The following is a 24,206-nucleotide window of genomic DNA, read 5'->3' as shown; positions in this document are numbered from 1 at the left end:
TGGGTGGGTAGAAGGGGGTATCATGCACCCCCCTGAAATATACTTCTAATCAGTTTTTCTAGATTGGAAAAATGTTGTAGAAAACGATTAGCTATGTTAAAAAGTTGGCAAATTGTCCCACGTATATTTTTTTCCCAAATTAGTGTTTATTTACCCTAAAAATCGAGTTTCACTCTTTTTACACCTTTCACTATATCTCAGCCATTATTGCAGATAACTGAACAAATAAGGTATCCAGATCCATGTTTTCAGGGTCAAGGAACACAATAAAACTATTCTTAAAGTGATCACATGTGTCTGTGGCATGCTATTATGCTAATTAGTGCCGCCATTACAAGAAAATAGCATTTCAGTCTTGTACCAAGAAGAGTGTATTTTGCACCGACACAGAAATATTCTTATAATCAGTGTTTCCTAAGTGGAAAAAGTATGTAGAAAATGATGAGCTATGTTAAAATGTTGTCTGGATGTCCCACATGTATTTTTTATGCAAATTAGTGTCACCATAAGATAAATTAACAAATAATGTGTCTAGACCATAGACTGTATATATAAATGGACGTAGGGTCCGTGACGTCACCCATAGGATTCTGCAGAGTTGCCGTGAAGCCCTTAGTAGGCGGAGTCGGCCACTAACGGCTCAACAGTGACGTCAGAGTTCAACTCCCGCCTTCTCCAGCCTGCTCCAAATAAGGGCAAAGAGGCGGAGCCGAGGCGGGACCTGCTGCCACATAGCTGGAAGTTCCAGAGCTAGCTGAAGCTACCAAGCTAAGCTAACATGCTCCCCATCTGCACGCTGCCGTCGCATTTTACGTTTCTAAGGGAAGCAACATAGTGCCCGGCCGTCCAATTCTCCCATAGGGATTTAGCAGCGCCTGGTAAGCGGCCTTGAAACTATTCAGCAAAACTATAAATAATAATCTAAGTTATTGAGTTTTTAGCATAATACTTCAGAATCTTAAAACCCCTTAACGTTTGTATGCAATTGTGCTAAATTCAACACTGGAATCAAGCATATATTAATGTTTGCATGACATTAGTTATTTATATTTTGATATCACTTAACTATACATTTAAGTCAAGCTAAGGTACATGTGATGTTAGCTAGTTAGTGCTCTTACCTGTGAGGCCTCCTCCAAACAGCATAATAACCAGACTCTATTATTCAAACTAAGTACCAGTTCTAGATCCTTGACTTTAGACAAACAATTCAAAAGACAAAATGTATTTAAAGACCAATCTTTATTTGAATGTGCCTCTTAACCTGAGATATTAGTTATACAGTAATAGTATTGACAATCTAAAAAAACTGAGCAACTCAACAGTCAACTTTATGTTTCTTATTGTCTAAAGCATTTATTATTTTCATTTTCCCCCTCTCATATTCAGTGTGGACGGATTGAGACAGCCTGGTGTCCAGAGAGCTGCAGAGACTTCAGGGAGAAACCTCTGTGATGGACGTCCTGTCTGTTGGTTTGGAGAGGACTGAGGGTCTTCCCTCTGCGAGGAGGACTGAGGGTCTTTCCTCTGCGAGGAGGACCAGGCCTGATGATGGAGCCCATGCTGGGCAAAGCTGATACCAACTGCACAGGCCTAGTCTGTCACTTTATTTGACTAAATGTGTTTACTTATACATTTAATAGGTTTACACCTTCTGTCCATATGTGCTTTTTATTTAAAACATTTGATTAACTTTTGGTTCACATTTCAATAAATTGTATTTGTATTTGCATTCCTTTTGTCCATTATTCTTACTGAAAATGTTAGATTACACATTCACATCTGACTGAAGATTGGCCCCATTTATTTGTGATGTTGCAAACTCTGCGGTACAAGGCACAAGTGATGTGAAGCTCATAAAGTGAGGCAAATAGAAATAATCAGCGGATGGAGTGTAGATGTGGAAATAGCTGCATTCGATCAGCTGACTGTGTTTACAATAAAAGTAGTTTCTTAGTGAATGTCCTGTACTGGTCTTAAAATCTCATAACATCAGCCTTTAATGATCCTCTTGGATGTTCTTCTTGACCCTCAGAGAAGGAGAACATGTTGTGTCTTTCAGGCATGTCCTTTCCTAACAAAAATGACAGGAAACATAAAACATATTATTGCAGAACAAGTGTGTTATTTATGAAAGCGGTGTGTTTGTGTGTTTAGGGGCTGTAGATATCATTATTTTGTAATTGTAATGTTTTTATTTTATTTTAACAGTGAGCTACAACGACAATCAGATTTTGAATGAACAGTATGAAGTTCATCAACATTGAAATATATGTTATTATCAAAATAATATTTAACTGTTACAAAACGTAGTGCAACTATAGAAGCTTGCTCTGTTGTCTCACTGAAAGAATAACTTTTACCACGTTTTTACAGACAATATTGAGAGATAAATAGTAGCAGTTCTCACTGTGTTAAATATCTTTGCCTTCAATACATTAAATTAGAAAGCTGACAAAGTCATATTGCTAAATATCTAAATGTAACTTTTTGCATGGAATAAACCCTCAACTTAACTGATGTGTAGGTGATCTAGTATTTAGTATTGTTTATTGGAATGTATATCAATGTATTCAAGTCAATACTTCATTCATTTAAACCAATATCTTTCTTGATTCTTTGTACAGTATGAAAAAAGAGTCTTTGTACCTGAGCTAAAGTTCACTGCTGTGAGGAGTCCAGTTCTGTCTCTCACTCTCTGGTCCAGCCTGTCTGCATCACCTGGACACCTGAAACAAACAGATATATATATATATATATATATATATATGTAAAGTACCATGTGTACAAACAATATAACTGATTATCTTCTGTTGAACATGTTGGATTGTGTATTGTCCGAGTCAGGGTCCTTTTTATTTTACTGTAACTTTGGAAGTTGTGTTACCAATGCTTACTGTTTATTTGATACCCATTTGGTAATGCAATTAATAAAAACAATAAGGTTTGGGTTCGTTCTTCAGATGACTGTGACGTTAACGTGTAAGCTCAATAATGAACTCCAGCTCAACCAACCATATTGTAATATCTAAGTAATCATCTTGAAATATGACATTAATAATTGTAATATACACACATCTTATTGTGAGGTTGATTTCACATACACTACTTCGACATTAGCTTGTCTACATACTTGAGCATAGCCAATTTAAATTAACCTTAGATGCATACAGTTCTACCTACATAATAAAATATCTCTAAGTTACAAGGATGTAACCTTATTTGATCAACCTCAAACAGAAGCCGTTTGTTCAACAGTATTATCCCACTTAACGCTTAACACTTGTCTATTTCGTTTTAACCTTTATATATACAGTCTATGCTTTTAACTTGGAGGCTACGATTAGCATCGTTAGCACCGATGTAGCTACCACTAGCTTACATGCTAACTCAAGCCTTACCATTCATTACGTAGCTGATTAAAATCATTAACACATAAATAAAGCACTCGAATTTTACTTACCGCATTCATGCACCGTCTGTTTTAACCGCAGAGCGAGTCACAATAGTCCGATATATAAGCATGAAGAACAAACAACCACGGCCGGCTACAAGTTGTGTTTCCTGGATGAGCTGAGTAGGCAGAGTCCCTGTAGCTAGCTTCACGGAGCAGCTAGCAGAGAGACAAGAAGCTAACAGCGGCAGGCACTTGACAGAGCCGTCACTCAATGTGACCACGCCCTAATTTATGCCCAAACTTTAAGACCTAATATAAATAAAAGGGTCGTGTTAGAAAACAATTCACTCACAGATCCATAATCATGAAGGTGGAATCTAACTATATCGATAATAAAAATGTATGGAGCCAGGGACAGAAACATGTTTTTTTCTGCTGTAAAGTTGGGCATTTTAACATGGGGGTCTATGGAAATTGCTCCTTTCTGCAGCCATCGCCTATCGGCCAATATATGAACTGCAGTGTGTGGCACTTCCGTATTGGCTTCCCGGCTGTTCCCCAGAGTTTGCCGCTTGGTCTAGACCCATGTTTTGATGGTCAAAGATCACAATAAAACTATTCTCAAAGTGATCACATGTATCTGTGGCATGGTAGTATACAGCGCTGGCAGTAGTGAAAATTCCCGCCTTTTTTCCCGCCAAACACAAACAAGTAGCTGACTTGGCTGCATATACACACACACACACACACACACACACACACACACACACACACACACACACACACACACACACACACACACACACACACACACACACACACACACACACACACACACACACACACACACACACACACACACACACACACACACACACACACACACACACACACACACACACACACACACACACACACACACACACACACACACACACACACACACACACACACACACACATCCTTCAAACAAACAAGGTAAGTAGCTATTTCAACTAGACTCATGTGTTTTGTATGTTTTATGTAGGTTTCTAGCTTAATTGTTGTTAACACATCATTTTGCAGCCCAAAGTAGGCTACACACTAGAACATGTGTTAGTGTTTTTCTGCCCTGCAGAGGCCAACTGCAGTAAAATATGGTAAACTATTAGCTAGCTAACGTTAGCTAACTAGCTAACAGTGAAGTGAATGAGGGATAGCTAATGGTGTAGCTTGTTGAATAAAGCTATTAGCTAAGTAGTGCTAGGTAGCTAGCTAGCTGTACAGGTAGCTAGCTAGGCTTAATGAACTCCTAAGCTAGCTAATGTTAATTAAAAAAGGCAGTAATTCTAATGCAAAACTGTGGGGCAGTATTCTTAACCCGTTAAGCCCGATTGCCCCCGGGACCACAGCGTCCCAGGCAGGGTGGGAATTTCACGACGGCCACGACGGCCCCGCACTTTGGCCGTGATGCCCTGTTAAAAAAAATGCAATTCACGGCCAAAGTGGCCTTTGTGCCCCTGTCAAAAGTAAAAAAAAAAGTCCTGTGGTATTGGTATTTTGACTAGCAATTTAGTTAAATTGTTTCGTTTATCAATGCTACAACATAGCGTTTCGTGAGTCGGTTGTCGTTGTTGGGGGGAAAAGCAAACAGCTGTTTGCTGCTTGCAATGTGCTCTGCAGCAAACAGCTGTTTGCTGCGGAGCACAGCGCGAGCAGGCTCCCGTGAGCGGGAGGGCGCTCCTTCTTCACTACAGAGTAGACTATCGCGCCACCTAACCATTCGCCAAAATGTTTTTAATACGAGCGGTAACCGGGCCGGCCAAGCGCCGGGCAAAAAACAATCTTCTAATAAAAGAAAGTCACCGGAGGAGTTAATTTAGGAGTGACAGGGAGTTGGCTGCAGTGCCGCGTCCAAAAACCCTTTTGTAATCTATCGATTAGATTTATGATTCGAAAATTATAAAAGTAGTGTAGACATGTGGAGATTATCCGGCTGAACAAAACGTGCATTTATCAAACAGGTTTGTTTTCCACAGACCTTATTTCCAGCTATTTTCCAAAACCCTGTGGAGAAATTCCATTGCTTTTTGTGGAGGGAACCAGCAGCTTACTTCCTGGTTTCAGGACGCGTCACTGGCTGCACCTCTCAATATGATGCCAGTATAAACAAGGTCTTCTGTCGGCTCTGTACATCAATGCCAACCTATGCTGACAAGTAAGTGAAGAGTAGACAATATAAAAAGGTATTGGCAAAATGTCCCAGCAGTTTAGGATAATGAAGGATCTAATCTATAGCCATTACATTTCTAACTCCTAATGACAGGAAGGCAGAAAGTGCATTATACAAATAATAATACTCATAATAATAGCAGACATTTTTTAACAATGACCACAATATCATTATTTTAATAAACCAAATATGAACAATTGAGGAAAATGAGGAAGAACTGATGATTAAAATGTTGTTGTACAAGTAGTAATGTAGTTAATGCATAAATTATTGCAACAAATGTGTTACTTTTCTTCATTATTAGTCGATTTTTTTTTGGTGGACGGATGCTCCGGGCCAGTGGTTACAATGGTGGGGCCAGTGACAATACAATTTTACCCTTACTGTCTACCCCTGACTGACTTATGTGGTTTATGGCTGAACTTAACGTATACGTTTAAGAAACACTATTGCTATTCAGCCGTTTGTAAAACGACTGGTGTTGACGTTAGTGCTACACTTTTCAGTCATGTTGATTGACCAGCGTAATTTAATCAAACAGCCTTTGTGCCCTGTCATGTGGCCTTTGTGCCCTGTCATGTGGCCTTTGTGCCCTGTCATGTGGCCTTTGTGCCCTTAAAAAAAATGTGAACGGGAAGGCCAAATGGCCTTGCCCCTAAAATGACGAAATTCCAAGCCTGGTCCCAGGGCTTGTTAAAATGTAACAACCTATTAACGTTGCATACCCACTTAACAGGAAGAAACTAAGCTAACAGATGATAATAACCATTTTTACCTAAACGAAACATAATTCCAACACCAAGTGTCTAAATCAGCACTCACAACGCCACATTAGCACATGACGGGCGATTTTTCTACTTCATGCTATCTGCACAAATGACATATCATATGAAAGCTGAGATTCATCAGATTCCATTGGTATAAGTCTCATCACTGTACGACAAGGCGGGGGGTTTAACCTGAGCTTACTCTGACACAGCAATATCTATATTGATTCTGACACTTCTACAGCCAACTCACAGGTGTATCATTGCTTTGATAAAAACTATTATTCATATATATATATATATTCATAAAGTAGGCTACTTGGTCTGAAAGCGCCTTTTAACTTGAATGGTGATTTCTATTTCATTTATCTGACAGTGACGTAGTAAGCCAGCATGCCCAAAAGAAAACGAAGTGTAGATCGTCCAGCCCATAAATGCTCGCCAAGTATCTGCATCCTTCATGTGCCATCCATGTCTGATCATGGTCCGTTTACACCCCTCACTAAAATTAAAGGAACAGCTATAGAAAAACTACAACAGCTGCATGAGATCCGGGACCAACGTCTCCATCAACCACATAAATCCCAATATTGTATGCAATCAGTGTGTGACCAGATCCCTACAACTCTCCCCGATGACCTGGAAAGTGTTGGGTATCACCGCAACGGTTATCAGCGCTTTACTTGCAACCTTCATCTTCTGGAAGATAATCCAGAACCATCAACCTCACAGTGGAATCACTCCCCACGTAAATTGTCCTTAGGGGGTTCTGCGGGACCCATCTTCCCACCAGAATGCATTTTTTGCGACAAAGTTGAGATCAAAGATGGTCATCGTAAAACTGAGAGACCTGAATACTTCCCATCTTATAAGAACAAAGAAAATGCATGGAAGCAAATCGAATCACGGGCTGAGAAAATGGGTCTAGTTCGACTTCAAAGACAAGTGAAGGGCAAAGATCTCTTTGCTTGTGAGGCTAAACACCATCAGTCGTGCTTTAAATCTTTCCGCACAGCATTCGCCAACTACGACCGCAGCAGTATTCTTAAAGCAGGAGCTAAGGATACTAACCAAGCTTTCGTGTCAGCCTCCCACGAAAAGGCATTTGTTTCAGTACTGGAACACATTGGAACTCATGTAGTCCAGCAAAATGAGGTCCTACAGCTATCTTCCTTGCGCTTGCTGTATGTGGAAGAACTGAAATTGAATGGGTACGAGAACACAAATTATCGCTCAGAGAAACTCCTGAAACGGCTACAGAAAGATCCAATCAAGGAGCATATCCAGTTTACGAGAATTGACCACGACAATGCTGATGCCATTTCATTCTGGCTGGTGTACAGCTTGAAAATCACGGTATCGAATGCCGTTGCACGAGCTTACACTCTCGGAACCACAGACAAGTACAAAAACGTTGCTCTCCTATTCTGCAGGCTTTCAGAGAGTCCAAAGACCTAAAGTGGCCGCCAACAGCTGACGACATGGAGCTCACTCCTGAAAATCTCCTACCCACAGACCTCGTCCGGTTTCTCAGCATGGTTATGGCTGGCAAGGAAGACATGGAGACGAATGAAAAGATGAAGCGCCTGGTATTCTCCATTGGGCAAGACCTGTGCCGTGCAGTGTCAGAGGGAGAATGGAAGTTACCAAAACACATTCTACTCTGTGTGACTCTCAGGCACTTGTTCAGAAGCAAGCGGCTCACCACAATATTACACAGGCTTGGCCACTCTGAGAGCTATGGATTTGGTTTAGAGTTGGAAACTGCCCTGGCAAAGGTCCTGGACAAAGTCTCATCCTATCGGACACCCGCAATTGTGATAGGAGAGGGAAACCTGGTATTCCACTGTGAGTGGGACAATTTGAATAAAACCACGACCAGTGTGCACGGCAGCAACATTGTCAACAGTGCTGGGGGAATCATGGTCCAGGAGGTCAAGCCTGGGTTTGAGAGCAACAAGGTCCGAATGCTACCCGTCATCGACAAGTCGTAGCCTGAAAGTCAACACACCAGAAACACTCCCACCCTTGCACTTCACTCGCGCCGACCCAAAGTGTAATGATGGCTCATCATTCACACCGCCTGCAGAGAATGACACAGTCTATGCAACTGAGATGCAAGTGTACTACATCTGGCTCTTTATCAGGTACATCGGAAGCAATGGAAAGCAGCCTGTGCCTGGACTTGGGGGCTTCACCTCTGCAACTGGTACCCCTCCACTCAGAAAATCAACAGTGGACTACTTCACGCCAGAGGTGGGACCAAGTCATTGTTTTGCAAGTCCGAGTCAAGTCTCAAGTCTTTGCCCTCAAGTCCGAGTCAAGTCTCAAGTCTTTGCCCTCAAGTCCGAGTCAAGTCTCTGCGCTCGAGTTCAAGTCAAGTCCCAAGTCTTAAACTTTGAAAACCGAGTCTTAAACAAGTCATTATGTGCTTTTCAACATAACAGTTGCATAAACAAGAAATGAAGTAACAGTTTCATTCAGCCACACAATTTGTGTGCTTTTTTATTATGAGAAATTATGTGAAGTGTGTGTTTGTTATTGTCAGACAGTGTGAGTGAGTGAAAAACACAAGTTATAGATGCATCAATCTCAGGGTCCAAGAGACCACATTTAAATTAAGCGACAGGCTGAGAAACATAACAGTTGCATAAACATAACACGAAGTAACAGTTTCATTCACCCACACTTTTTCTATTATTTCGGGGCCCTATAATGCATTGCATTTGCAAAAGACCAAATTGGTCAATAGTCGGTCACTCATTTGTGCACGATGGGGTCGCAGGATGATGCCACCATGGCTAAAAACTCGCTCCACTGGAGCACTGGAGGCAGGCACTGCCAAAACTCTGATGGCCATTTTGAACAGCGAAGGAAGAACCTTCATGTTCATTGCCCAGAACAAAAGGACATTCTGTCCATCAGCGATGTGGAGATAGTGACTTAGCTGCAGTGCTGGAGTGGTCCCAACATCCTTCTTCTTCCTCTTATGGTAGGCAGCAAACAGCCCTTCACCTTGTCCAAGGCTCTCTTGCTCTTCCTCATCAACACAAGGAGTAGGTTGCTCTGTCTCCACAGCCCCTCGCAGGATCAGTTCTGGCAAAACATGTAAAATCAAAACAAAAAAAAGACACAAAAGAGCCCTTATTATATTTTGTATTGGTGATGCAGTAGGTTAAACTGAACACATATTATTGTTGCAATCAATTAAAAGGAAATTATGAGTAAATAGTAATAATAAACTCAATTAAGTTTACCTTTCACATGTTGTAGAACCTCAGCTTTGACCTCAAGACTGACCAGCACATGGTGGTCTATCCACATCAGAGAACAGGCTGGATCCAAAGCAGCTGCTTTTGAGGTACACAGGATCTGAAAAGGGGGCAGTTGTTCCATCCTGTGTTAATGTGGCCATTTTCACATTGATGAAAATCCCCCCAAACCTTTTCTTCAGGGACACCTGGAGACTTCTAACCAAGCTGCTGAGGAAACGGACTTGTGGCTTTAGCTTCTCGAGGTGGTGATTTAGGGACAGGACAGATGGAACAACAGAACTGATTGTCACTATCTTTTCCCCTTGTGTCAAATCTGTTGCTTCTCCAAATGGATTCATGATGTCCACCAACTCCTTCAAAACATTCCACTCCCATGCTGTGAACAACAACTCCTTGTGCCCAGCCTCTTCTAGTACACGGCAAAGCTTCGGATGTTCACAACAGAGTACTGCCTTCACTTGCCTGAGTGTCGAGTTCCATCTTGTGGTGACAGCAGCAGGGATGCCTCTTTGTTCCCCAAATTCAGCATCAAACACATCTTTAAAAGTTGTGCTTGTATGCAGCAGTGAGCTGAGCTTCGACAACTTTGCAAGAGAAGAGGTTGTTCCTTTTGTTTCCTTCAATCCGTCTCCCACCACCAGCTGCAGTGTGTGCGCAAAACACTGCAAGCGCTGTGCCCTTTGCCAGGGCAGCATCTACCGTTTCCTGATCTTCAAGGGAAAGGTCATGCCATAGCTCTGGGTCATCAAGATCATCCTCTTCATCAACATCTTCATCTTATTGCTCCGTTGGGAAGCACACAGTGAACGCTTTACGCATGTTGGCGGCATTGTCACTAATAATGTAGTCTATCTTGTTTTTAATGCTGTACTCATCACAAACAGCCTCAAATTGCTCACAGATTCTTTCAGCTGGGTGTGAGCCTTTGAAGCGGTCGTAGGCCAGGAGATTGGATTTCAGCTCTATCCTCTCTTCATCCTTCTCTAAATAGTGTGCAGTAACACCAAGGAATCCCCTCATCTTTCTGTCAGACCAAATGTCCACAGTGACTGAGACATGATTTATATTACTCATCTGGGTTTTTAATTTTAAACGTCTTTCCACAGCAAGGTTCTCCACTTTCACAGTCAGTGTCCTGCGACAAACTGGCCTGTACTTTCTGTCAACTACTGTCAGAAAGTGGCAAAAACTCTTATTTTCAATAATTGACAGGGGCAAGCTGCAATCGACAACTAAGTCGGACAGTATTGCATTGGTGATAGCTTTCTGTTGTGGATGATTCACGCTGTACTGTCCATCTTGGTTGCCAAAAAACTGTGAGACTGAAGGCTGTTGTGCATCATTTGTAATGCTTTTGTTCCTCTGGTATTCTTCATATCTGTAAAAAGGTAAACATATGAAGAAAACAACAATTAGTAAATGCATTGTTGTTCTTTCTCGAATTGCAGATCAAACTGCTCTTTATTAGTCACATTAATAATTGAATTATCAATTGTCTATCTGCTGGTAAAGTAACGTGTTTTTATTTTTATTTTAAGAGGGATCAGTAAGGTTAGGCTACTGTGACTGTCAGCAGGAATTTATTAATAAGATCCCTGATGTTAAGTTAATGCAACGTTAATATTAAGAATGTTTAATTCCACTGTGCCAATTACAGAGGCATCACACTACTCAGCCTCCCCGGGAAAGTTTACTCCAAGGTACTTGAAAGGAGGGTCAGGCCGATTGTCGAACCTCAGATTGAGGAGGAACAATGCGGATTCCGTCCTGGTCGTGGAAAGACGGATCAGCTTTTTACTCTCGCAAGGATCCTGGAGGGGGCCTGGGAGTACGCTTATCCGGTCTACATGTGTTTTGTAGACTTGGAGAAGGCGTATGACCGGGTTCCCAGGGAGTTACTGTGGGAGGTGCTGCGGGAGGTGCTGCGGGAGTATGGGGTGAGGGGGTCTCTACTCAGGGCCATCCAATCTCTGTACTCCCAAAGCGAGAGCTGTGTCCGGGTCCTCGGCAGTAAGTCGGACCCATTTCCGGTGAGGGTTGGCCTCCGCCAGGGCTGCGCTTTGTCACCAATCCTGTTTGTAATATACATGGATCGGATTTCGAGGCGTAGTCGTGGGGGGGGGGGGGTCTGCAGTTTGGTGGACTAAGGATTGAACCACTGCTTTTTGCAGATGATGTGGTTCTGATGGCTTCATCGGTCTGTGACCTTCAGCACTCACTGGATCGGTTCGCAACCGAGTGTGAAGCGGCTGGGATGAGGATCAGCACCTCCAAATCTGAGGCCATGGTTCTCAGCAGGAAACCGATGGACTGTCCACTCCAAGTAGGGAATGAGTCCTTACCCCAAGTGAAGGAGTTCAAGTATCTCGGGGTCTTGTTCTCGAGTGAGGGAACAATGGAGCGTGAGATGGGCCGGAGAATCGGAGCAGCGGGAGCGGTATTGCAGTCGCTTTACCGCACCGTTGTGACGAAAAGGGAGCTGAGCCAGAAGGCAAAGCTCTCTGTCTACCGGGCCATTTTCGTTCCTACCCTCACCTATGGTCATGAAGGATGAGTCATGACCGAAAGAACGAGATCGCAGATACAAGCGGCCGAGATGGGTTTCCTCCGCCGGGTGGCTGGTGTCTCCCTTAGAGATAAGGTGAGAAGTTCGGTCATCAGGGAGGGACTCGGAGTTGAGCCGCTCCTCCTTCGCGTCGAAAGAAGCCAGTTGAGGTGGTTCGGGCACCTAGTTAGGATGCCACCTGGGCGCCTCCCTAGGGAGGTGTTCCAGGCACGTCCAGCTGGGAAGAGACCAAGGGGTAGACCTAGGACCAGGTGGAGGGATTATATCTCTTCGCTGGCCTGGGAGCGCCTTGGGATCCCCCAGTCAGAGCTGGTTGATGTCGCCAGGGAAAAGAAAGTTTGGGGCTCTCTGCTGGAACTGCTACCCCCGCGACCCGACCACGGATAAGCGGGAGAAGATGGATGGATGGATGGATGGAATTCCACTGTGTACAGTATGTGACCCCACAATCTATTTTTATTTGTATTTAAATGTTGTACCTAATCATTTTCTAATGTCATTCACATCTCCATATTGTGTGCTTCGAAGCAGTATTAATATTGTTGTTGTTGCTAGTTTTCGCTACAATGTGGCGCCTTTGAGTAGACAAGAGAAGAACAAGTAGAAGAAGATCGTGGCTTCTTCGTTGGATTAAAATAAGTAAGGAGTTTATGGCGGTAAATTATGACGCAGCAAAGAATAAGTGTGTGTTCAAAGTGTACTCGTTGTGGGGTTAAAGTGCTGACAGTGAAGAAAGAGAACCGAATTTCTGAGTGCAACACTACCGCTATCCATCAGTGAAAATATAGAGGGAACTAGATACCTTTCTGGTCGTTTTTTGTAAATATAAAGGCTATATTTATAGACACAATGATGACTACCTGCTAGACCGTTCCCAGTGCACAGAATCAAATCACAACAACTGGATCGCATACGCGGGATATTCATTATTTGTCTCTGGAGAACGGCAACATAACGTTATCCTAGCGGCTTGGCCCCTGTAATGCTAACATATTACATTGTGTATTCAATGCAACCGTATATTTTTAACCATAGACTGTTTATAGAACCCGCATCTATTTAGCTGGATAGACAACAGATATGTAGCTTTTAAGCTAACGTTTGCATGAGATGAACAAACAGCTAATAGTAGACTTGACTTACCGTTCTTTATGCAGTTTCAGATGGCGAACAAAGTTCGAGGTTGTTGCGTCTCCATCTGTGATGTGTGCGGCACAGGTTAAGCATTGTGCCGTTCGCTTTTTGTTTAAAACTGCGTAGTTTTTGTAGCCAAATGCGACTACCTTCGGTATCATTTTTTCGATAGTGCTGGGTCACGCAGCATCACGCAGCGGCATGGCCATGACTCTCTCCTGCAACCTGATTGGTTAATAGCTATATCATGAGGGAAGTTGCGGAGATTCAACGTTTTGGTTTGTTGCTTCGGTAAATATATTGCGAGGAATTTTTTTTGAATAAATTAAAGTATCAAGTCACCTCAAGTCAGAAGGCTCAAGTCCAAGTCAAGTTCCGAGTCATTGGTGTTCAAGTCCAAGTCGAGTCGCAAGTGTTTTGTGATTTTGTCAAGTCGAGTCTCAAGTCATCAAATTGATGACTCGATTCTGACTCGAGTCCAAGTCATGTGACTCGAGTCCACACCTCTGCTTCACGCCCATCCATCAACCAATCACTGACAATGCAGTTGTTCGTGAGCTACTGAAGCGTTCTGAGCTAGCCACTGATGAGGTGGGTCAGAGGTGGGTCCTGAATACATTTGATCTTGGTGTCTGTATGAAAGCCCTACCCATCATCTGGTGTTGGCCAGATACATTTGTCCGTCATGTGGTTATGATTGGACCCTTTCACACATCCATGAACTATATTGGGATGCTCACACGCCGCAAAATGTGTGGTTCTGGATATGCAGAGATTCTGGTTGAGGCACAACTAGTGACAAGTAGATCCCTCAAAGGTGTTTTAAGTGGAAAGGCATACGCAAAGTCCCTCTTTTGCCTCAAAACTGTGTGCGAGTCAATGGAGAGGCTGTTGATGGAGCGGTTCATTGAGGAGGAAAGCATCCTTATCACTGACCCTGCTGCACTTCTCAACATGACCCAGTCTTGCAATCGAGAGCACCTCGATGAAGCCCTCAAAGACCGCTCAACTCTAACCCTCATCGAGAAGTATCACGCCTATGAGGAGAAGGTGCTCAAGGGTCACCTGGGAAAGACAGCTGCCTTATGGGTGTCATTTATTAACCACTGTCATCTTGTCTTCATGCTACTTCACTCCGTTAAGACCAACAACATCCAGTTGTTTCACAAATGCAATGGAGAAATGGCAAATATCTTCTTTGCATTTGATGGACACAACTACTCAAGGTTTGTGCTATTTACATGACAATTTACCAAATTGGCATTATGAGACAAGCTTTGAAAATAAATGTTTCTATGTGTAATCTGTGCATTTCCTTATCTGCAGATATCTGACTTGGCTGGAGGTCTGGCTCGCCTTCCTCCATGCTATGATGCTCTGAAGCCGCACGTCCAACGTGTGAACCATCGCGTCGCCCTGTACAAGCGAGCTGATGAATCAATTTTAGAAAAACCAAACCCCTATGATGAGGAGCAGGGATGGATGAGGACTGATGGAGTGTTGAGACCGGTGTGGTCCTGTGGTCCTGTTCTGCCAACCTCCCTGGTTGATCTCCTGGACACGACAGAGCGTGAACAGGAAGACGAAGAGGAAGAGGAAGAGGAATTTGACTCTGATGATAGCATTGAAAATGATGATTGAGTATTAATCAGATAGTGGAGAGCCAAACCTTGACTGCTTATCTGGAATGGGAAAGAGTAGTCACATACTTATATTATGATGTTTGACCCTTGCTGTACGCTAGTACAAAACAAATAAATATTGGTTAAATACACAACATCTGTCTCGACACCTTATTTGTTCACTTACTGTACTGCAATATTGGCGTCTCTTAATTTGCATAGCATGCCACAGATACATGTGATCACTTTGGGAATAGTTTTATTGTGATCTTTGACCATCAAAACATGGGTCTAGACCAAGCGGCAAACTCTGGGGAACAGCCGGGAAGCCAATACGGAAGTGCCACACACTGCAGTTCATATATTGTCCGATAGGCGATGGCTGCAGAAAGGAGCAATTTCCATAGACCCCCATGTTAAAATGCCCAACTTTACAGCAGAAAAAAACATGTTTCTGTCCCTGGCTCCATACATTTTTATTATCGATATAGTTAAATTCCACCTTCATGATTATGGATCTGTGAGTGAATTGTTTTCTAACGCGACCCTTTTATTTATATTAGGTCTTAAAGTTTGGGCATAAATTAGGGCGTGGTCACATTGAGTGACGGCTCTGTCAAGTGCCTGCCGCTGTTAGCTTCTTGTCTCTCTGCTAGCTGCTCCGTGAAGCTAGCTACAGGGACTCTGCCTACTCAGCTCATCCAGGAAACACAACTTGTAGCCGGCCGTGGTTGTTTGTTCTTCATGCTTATATATCGGACTATTGTGACTCGCTCTGCGGTTAAAACAGACGGTGCATGAATGCGGTAAGTAAAATTCGAGTGCTTTATTTATGTGTTAATGATTTTAATCAGCTACGTAATGAATGGTAAGGCTTGAGTTAGCATGTAAGCTAGTGGTAGCTACATCGGTGCTAACGATGCTAATCGTAGCCTCCAAGTTAAAAGCATAGACTGTATATATAAAGGTTAAAACGAAATAGACAAGTGTTAAGCGTTAAGTGGGATAATACTGTTGAACAAACGGCTTCTGTTTGAGGTTGATCAAATAAGGTTACATCCTTGTAACTTAGAGATATTTTATTATGTAGGTAGAACTGTATGCATCTAAGGTTAATTTAAATTGGCTATGCTCAAGTATGTAGACAAGCTAATGTCGAAGTAGTGTATGTGAAATCAACCTCACAATAAGATGTGTGTATATTACAATTATTAATGTAATATTTCAAGATGATTACTTAGATATTACAATATGGTTGATTGAGCTGGAGTTCATTATCGAGCTTACACGTTAACGTCACAGTCATCTGAAGAACGAACCCAAACCTTATTGTTTTTATTAATTGCATTACCAAATGGGTATCAAATAAACAGTAAGCATTGGTAACACAACTTCCAAAGTTACAGTAAAATAAAAAGGACCCTGACAATACACAATACAACATGTTCAACAGAAGAGAACAGGTTATATTGTTTGTACACATGGTACTTTACATATATATATATATATATATCTGTTTGTTTCAGGTGTCCAGGTGATGCAGACAGGCTGGACCAGAGAGTGAGAGACAGAACTGGACTCCTCACAGCAGTGAACTTCAGCTCAGGTACAAAGACTCTTTTTTCATACTGTACAAAGAATCAAGAAAGATATTGGTTTAAATGAATGAAGTATTGACTTTAATACACTGATATACATTCCATTAAACAATACTAAATACTAGATCACCTACACATCAGTTAAGTTGAGGGTTTATTCCATGCAAAAAGTTACATTTAGATATTTAGCAATATAACTTTGTCAGCTTTCTAATTTAATGTATTGAAGGCAAAGATATTTAACACAGTGAGAACTGCTACTATTTATCTCTCAATATTGTCTGTAAAAAACGTGGTAAAAGTTATTCTTTCAGTGAGACAACAGAGCAAGCTTCTACAGTTGCACTACGTTTTAATAACAGTTAAATATTATTTTGATAATAACATATATTTCAATGTTGATGAACTTCATACTGTTCATTCATAATCTGATTGTCGTTGTAGCTCACTGTTAAAATAAAAAAAAAACATTACAATTACAAAATAATTATATCTACAGCCCCTAAACACACAAACACACCGCTTTCATAAATAACACACTTGTTCTGCAATAATATGTTTTATGTTTCCTGTCATTTTTGTTAGCAAAGGACATGCCTGCAAGACACGACATGTTCTCCTTCTCTGAGGGTCAAGAAGAACATCCAAGAGGATCATTAAAAGCTGATGTTATGAGATTTTAAGACCAGTACAGGACATTCACTAAGAAACTACTTTTATTGTAAAAACAGTCAGCTGATCGAATGCAGCTATTTCCACATCTACACTCCATCCGCTGATTATTTCTATTCGTCTCACTTTATGAGCTTCACATCACTTGTACCGCAGAATTTGCAACGTCACAAATACATGGGGCCAATATTCAGTCAGATGTGAATGTGTAATCTAACATTTTCAGTAAGAATAATGGACGAAAGGAGTGCAAATACAAATACAATTTATTGAAATGTGAACCAAAAGTTAATCAAATGTTTTAAATAAAAAGCACATATGGACAGAAGGTGTAAACCTTAAATGTATAAGTAAACACATTTAGTCAAATAAAGTGACAGACTAGGCCTGTGCAGTTGGTATCAGCTTTGCCCAGCATGGGCTCCATCATCAGGCCTGGTCCTCCTCGCAGAGGAAAGACCCTCAGTCCTCCTCGCAGAGGGAAGACCCTCAGTCCTCTCCAAACCAACAGACAGGACGTCCATCACACGGAGGTTTCTCCCTGAAGTCTCTGCAGCTCTCTGGACACCAGGCTGTCTCAATCCGTCCACACTGAATATGAGAGGGGGAAAATGAAAATAATAAATGCTTTAGACAATAAGAAACATAAAGTTGACTGTTGAGTTGCTCAGTTTTTTTAGATTGTCAATACTATTACTGTATAACTAATATCTCAGGTTAAGAGGCACATTCAAATAAAGATTGGTCTTTAAATACATTTTTTGTCTTTTGAATTGTTTGTCTAAAGTCAAGGATCTAGAACTGGTACTTAGTTTGAATAATACAGTCTGGTTATTATGCCTCACAGGTAAGAGCACTAACTAGCTAACATCACATGTACCTTAGCTTGACTTAAATGTATAGTTAAGTGATATCAAAATATAAATAACTAATGTCATGCAAACATTAATATATGCTTGATTCCAGTGTTGAATTTAGCACAATTGCATACAAATGTTAAGGGGTTTTAAGATTCTGAAGTATTATGCTAAAAACTCAATAACTTAGATTATTATTTATAGTTTTGCTGAATAGTTTCAAGGCCGCTTACCTTAGAAACGTAAAATGCGACGGCAGCGTGCAGATGGGGAGCATGTTAGCTTAGCTTGGTAGCTTCAGCTAGCTCTGGAACTTCCAGCTATGTGGCAGCAGGTCCCGCCTCGGCTCCGCCTCTTTGCCCTTATTTGGAGCAGGCTGGAGAAAGCGGGAGTTGAACTCTGACGTCACTGTTGAGCCGTTAGTGGCCGACTCCGCCTACTAAGGGCTTCACGGCAACTCTGCAGAATCCTATGGGTGATGTCACGGACCCTACGTCCATTTATATATACAGTCTATGGTCTAGACACATTATTTGTTAATTTATCTGCAATATTGGCTGAGATAGAGTGAAAAGTGTGAAAATTCCGTTTTTGGTAATTGTGACACTAATTTGCATACAAAAATACATGTGGGACATCCAGACAACATTTTAACATAGCTCATCATTTTCTACATACTTTTTCCACTTAGGAAACACTGATTATAAGAATATGTCTGTGTCGGTGCAAAATACACCCTTCTTGGTACAAGACTGAAATGCTATTTTCTTGTAATGGCGGCACTAATTAGCATAATAGCATGCCACAGACACATGTGATCACTTTAAGAATAGTTTTATTGTGTTCCTTGACCCTCAAAACATGGATACCTTATTTGTTCAGTTATCTGCAATAATGGCTGAGATATAGTGAAAGGTGTAAAAAGAGTGAAACTCGATTTTTAGGGTAAATAAACACTAATTTGGGAAAAAAATATACGTGGGACAATTTGCCAACTTTTTAACATAGCTAATCGTTTTTTACACAATTTTTCCAATCTAGAAAAGCTGATTAGAAGTATATTTCAGGGGGGTGCATGATACCCCCTTCTACCCACTAGACTAAAAGGGATGTATACAGAACCAAATAAAGACAGTGCTTCTTGGTGAATGTTCTTATAGTTTTCTGGGCGTACAAGACTCCAGAAATGTTGTGAGTTTTGCTGAGACTTAAGCTGAACATGATGTTGGAGATGTATAACCTCCATCTCCATCTCCACAGGATTGACACTGAACAGTGCAGCCATCTTTTCTTCTTCTTCGTATTGGCGTGAAATTATAAACCATAATTAATCAATTGTATAGGTCTAGCCTCCCTATATCTGTGTGTGAAATTTTTCCATCCTCAAAAGCAAAAAGCTAATACTTCTGCAGTCGAGCTGCAGCTTCAAGAAACGGTCTTCTGTTAAAAAAAGGACACTGAATGTCTTGAATGAGGCATCACACACATGACTTAAGTCTGAACACAGCAGACAACAGGAGTATTTACAACAGCATTATAAAAACAAAAATAGTGCATGTGGGTGCACACTTACATTCTCTGTCTTACTGTTACATGAATCCCATGAATGTATGAGATTAAGTTAGCTTCATCATCTCAATCAGTGATTAAGTGAATAATAAAGTTTCTATCAGGTCACTATCAGCCTGTCACTCTTATTAGTAGTTATTTTTCAGGGGGGGGTTTGGAGGAACGGAGAGGAGACGGTGATTGCGGAAGCTTTCCTCCTGCCTTCACAAACTTTACACGCGTATTTATCAACTGAAAATAGCAAGAGTGATTCAGAGCGGGTCATTCTGCCATTGGTTCTGACTGGTGCTGCTGGAGAAAGCAGACTGCTCCATGTGTGGTGTCGCTGTGCCGCTGTCACATCTGCTCCTTGATCTCTGACCAATTTTATATTTGTGTGACAGAAACAATTCTAAAATAAAAACACTTTATTGTCCAGCCGCGGCCGAAAAATCAAGAAGCAACGTTACTACGCTATAATCGATAATCGAGCGGCGAGCTACTGAAAAGCTGCCCGCGAGCCTAGCTCGCGATCGACGTGTTGGAGACCCCTGGTCTAGGTGTTGCTAAGCTTCCTGTACTGAATATCATAGTCTATTGCCTTAATCAATATCGAGTCAACTCTAAAATACCACATATATGCAATGGCATGATAATATTATTGTGACAAGTGGGGTATTCACCTGGTGTTTCCAGAAATTAGACGTAGATGCAGCCAAAATCGACGAAGGCCACTGTCGTTTTTCCATACATCTGCAGGCAGTCTGTAAGGGCAATCCGACAACCCATACAGCTCTAGTTTACGCTGGTAACGACCTAAAGCACACCCCTCAAGTCCAGAGATGTAATGCGAAGACATGCAGCGATTTCTTCGGTCGTTAATTCAGAAAAAAAACCTAGTGCGCTCTGCCTGGCTACGTTAGCTAGCTGTTTATATTTGCACCTCCAGGATATTTGCACCTCCAGGAAAATGGCGTATTTATATATATATATATATATGGCGCGTGTTGCATTGTGGGTAGCTCGTGACGTCATTGTGTGTGAAAGAATAAAGGAAATGGCGGTCAATATTAACAACACAGGAGCTAAAACGCTTAATAACCTTCATTACGTGTTAGAGGAAGAACATAAGAAAGTTTGACAAAGATGAGGCTGGTACTGGACCAGTACTGGACAATGGTTATTTGTTCCTACTCGGAACCGAGTTTTGCTTCCCAACCCTGCCACTGTGCTACACTTCCCGCCCCGCCCCCGTCTAACTGTACAGAAAGCGGCGAGATGCATTTCCTTAGGAATCGACAAGCAGAACCGAAACTAACATTTCTAAACGAACAATGGCGGACACGTACTATTTGCGAATGAGTTCTGCCTTTTGTAAACTGAATTTATCAATAATTTGTCAATAAATCAGGGCGAAAACCGTCACTTGTCCGCCGGACAAGTGAATTGAAAGATCTACTTGTCTGATATTGTAAATAACACGTCCCGGACGGTGGGACGTGTAGTTTTTCGCACACTGCGTAAACAAATAATAATAATACAAATAATGAACTTGGGCTAAGTAGCAGAGGTGGGAGTAAGTCATGAGCAAGTCTCAAGTCTTGACCTACAAGTATCAAGCAAGTCCCAAGTCACTGTGGTGAGAGTCAAGTCAAGTCATTGCTCAGGTCAAGCAAGTCAAGTCAAGTCATACGAAATTCTGATGAATAAGCCCAGTTTCCGCATTTAAATTAGTGGTGGACAGTGGTTATGAAAATGGATTAAACCCACACTATGATCTTCATTACATACACAGTTAATCATTTGAAATCTAATTTAGACCGATGACAATCATATTAGATTCATATTAACCCCAGAACTGAAGACAATATAGCTAGGACTCAATCAAAAAATCTGTTCAAAAAGGCAGAATTCCAGGTAAGAAAATCATATATGGCTGCCATTACACGTTTAATTTAAATGTCTGTTAACACTAGAACCGCCAACAGCATCAGCACCTATAGATATCATTTTCAAATAATTTAATTTGTTCCTCTTCATAATTTCCTTATTAACTAAGTAGGACGATTTAAAAAAACTCACTTAATTGGTTTAATTTAGAAATTGCTTCGGTTTATCATCATAACAGATCAAAAAGTTCAGATTCATTTTACAATAAATCAAGGAATGAAGCACTTCTACAAACAAAACCAACATAATTAAAACATTTAAACAAACTACTAAAAGTAGATGAACTACATTATTCAAAAAAGTTTACAGTAACTTCTGATAATAACACAGGGGAAATAAACGAGGCATCTCTTTTCCTCTCTCTCTCCCTCTCCTGACAGCCCGTCAGTATCAGGGTACAAATTAATCTCTTGGAGGTTCTAGTGTTAATTTACCGTGTTGTCTTCTCTTTGCTTAATCGATTTGAAACCAAGTCTAACGTAGTTTAAACTTAACGTTAGCTTTCTAGCTAACACAACACATTCACGTAGCCTACCTTTCTCTGTGGGTTTTTTTGTAGTGACGAATGAAGTTGGATGTTGTGGTGGTCGTGTCTCTGATCTTTATGCTGCAGACCATGCATACCGCTGTTCTCTTCTTATTAGCGTCATCGACAACATAATCCTTGAATCCAAACGTGACTATGTGTGGAGTAACGCTAGCCGCTGCCATGTTAACTGACATTCCTGCCTTCTAGTGGGTTGCCAGGTTTGCGCGCATGGCGCTATAATCACCCAATCACGTTTCAAGCTCCACATTTGTGGAATCAGCTTCCAGTTTGTGTTCGGGCGGCAGACACCCTATCCGTTTTTAAGAGTGCGCTTAAGACCTTCCTTTTTGATAAAGCTTATAGTTAGGGCTGATTAGATTCAGCCCCTAGTTTTGCTGATATAGGCTTATAGTTTGTCGGGGGACATCTTACTTCTTCCTTCTCTCTGTCTGTACCTGTGTACTCTCATGTTCCGATTAACCCAGTTTCCCCACATTTCTTTCTTTTTGGTGTCTATATACGCCGGGATCCGGAGTCATGGATGATCCTGCGGTCCTGTGTCCTGGATCGCGAGCGCTGGATCTTGAGTCGTGGCTGTGGTCCTGGATCATCGGTCCTGGATGGATATCCTCGTGGATTCATCTTCCTATTATACACACATGCATTTCCAAACATCTGGACTACCTATGTTGCAAATGTATTATCTTTTCAATTTACACACGGCATCTATTGCACGTCTGTCCGTCCTGGGAGAGGGGTCCCTCCTCTGTTGCTCTCCCTGAGGTTTCTCCCATTTTCCCCTTTAAACTGGGTTTTCTTCGGAAGTTTTTCCTTGTACGATGTGAGGGTCTAAGGACAGAGGGTGTCGTATTGTCATACTGATATTCTGTACACCCTGTGAAGACCACTGAGACAAATGTAACATTTGTGATATTGGGCTATATAAATAAACATTGATTGATTGATTGATTTCGAAAAAACTAAACGTAATATCTCAATACAAAAACAAACGCAAATATTTAACTTTAAAAAGTCAACTCCTTTCAAGTCATCTGTCTCAAGCTTAAGTCAAGTCTCAAGTCATGAATACCAAGTCAAGTCTTTTATCAATGTTAGGCCCCGGCCACACAAGGACGAAAACGGCTAAACGCATAGGATTAACGCAAACGCAATCGCAAAAAAGCTTCTGTCCACACGCAATATTCACTGGATAGTGTCTGTCCACAAGAGACAGAGCCGTTTAGCTCCAACCGCTGGAGAAGCTGCAGTACATATGCAGGAGCCGGGTCCCAAGTTACAGTGCCACGTATGGACGTGGCACTGTAACTTCCTCCACAAAAGCAGCGAAGAAGCATGGTTGTCATGGTTGCCCTTATGTTTATTCTCCGCGGTGGGGGCCGAGGGAACCGGGCAGAGTTTTTCGCCAGTCAACGTGTATTAAAGTTTAAATCTTCCGGACAAAATTATAAAAGTGCCGGTCAAAGGTCTTCTTTGTTATTTATTGAGCTTTAAAACAAATGAATAACGAATCTATATAATATAATAATAACATACATGGAGCCTCTCTTTTTCCTCCCTCTCTTCGCAGCTGATCCAGTAATGAGTGACCCGGCCGACAGTAAAAATAAACATATTTATAACTAGTTTAGGTAGTTTGAGAGGTGTCTCCGTCCTGTCAGATTAGACTTCACTCGCGTTTATGTCCATATCGAGAGAAAGATAAATAATCTGAATTCAGTGTGCAGTTTACTTTGACGCGGGGGTGAGCAGCAGAGGTGGGGAGAGGCGGGGCTATTGCCTCATCGGAGCCGTTGGACCCCCCAGAGCGTTGCGTATGGTTCTATCCACCTTGGGACCCGTTATCGTTTCCGCAGTCGTATAGTGCCGTATTCGGTCGTCCTCGTGTGGCCGAACGGTAGATATGACACTAACAGTAACGCAAACGACCGTTTTCGTCCTCGTGTGGCCGGGGCCTTAGTCAAGCAAGTCTCGAGTCCAAAAATATGCGACTAGAGTCTGACTCGAGTCAAGTCGAGTCTGACTTAATCAGCGTTTAGTGTTACAGTAAGAATAGAAAAG

General features: G+C 41.7%; 1 long non-coding RNA gene across 1 annotated transcript; it reads right to left on the bottom strand.

Moving 5' to 3' along the window:
* Nucleotides 1–1,291: 1,291 nt before the first annotated feature.
* On the bottom strand, nt 1,292–22,313 carry LOC139434783 (uncharacterized). Its single transcript, XR_011644090.1, has 3 exons — nt 22,134–22,313; nt 2,650–2,729; nt 1,292–2,074 (listed from the first exon to the last, which is right to left on the bottom strand). It is a non-coding gene; the product is annotated as an uncharacterized lncRNA (long non-coding RNA).
* Nucleotides 22,314–24,206: the final 1,893 nt, after the last annotated feature.

This window comes from Pseudochaenichthys georgianus, chromosome 11 (assembly GCF_902827115.2).
Source record: "Pseudochaenichthys georgianus chromosome 11, fPseGeo1.2, whole genome shotgun sequence".
Taxonomy (NCBI): domain Eukaryota; kingdom Metazoa; phylum Chordata; class Actinopteri; order Perciformes; family Channichthyidae; genus Pseudochaenichthys; species Pseudochaenichthys georgianus.
The sequence above is the reverse complement of the archived record's forward strand: the minus strand, read 5'-3'. Positions and strand labels throughout refer to the sequence as shown.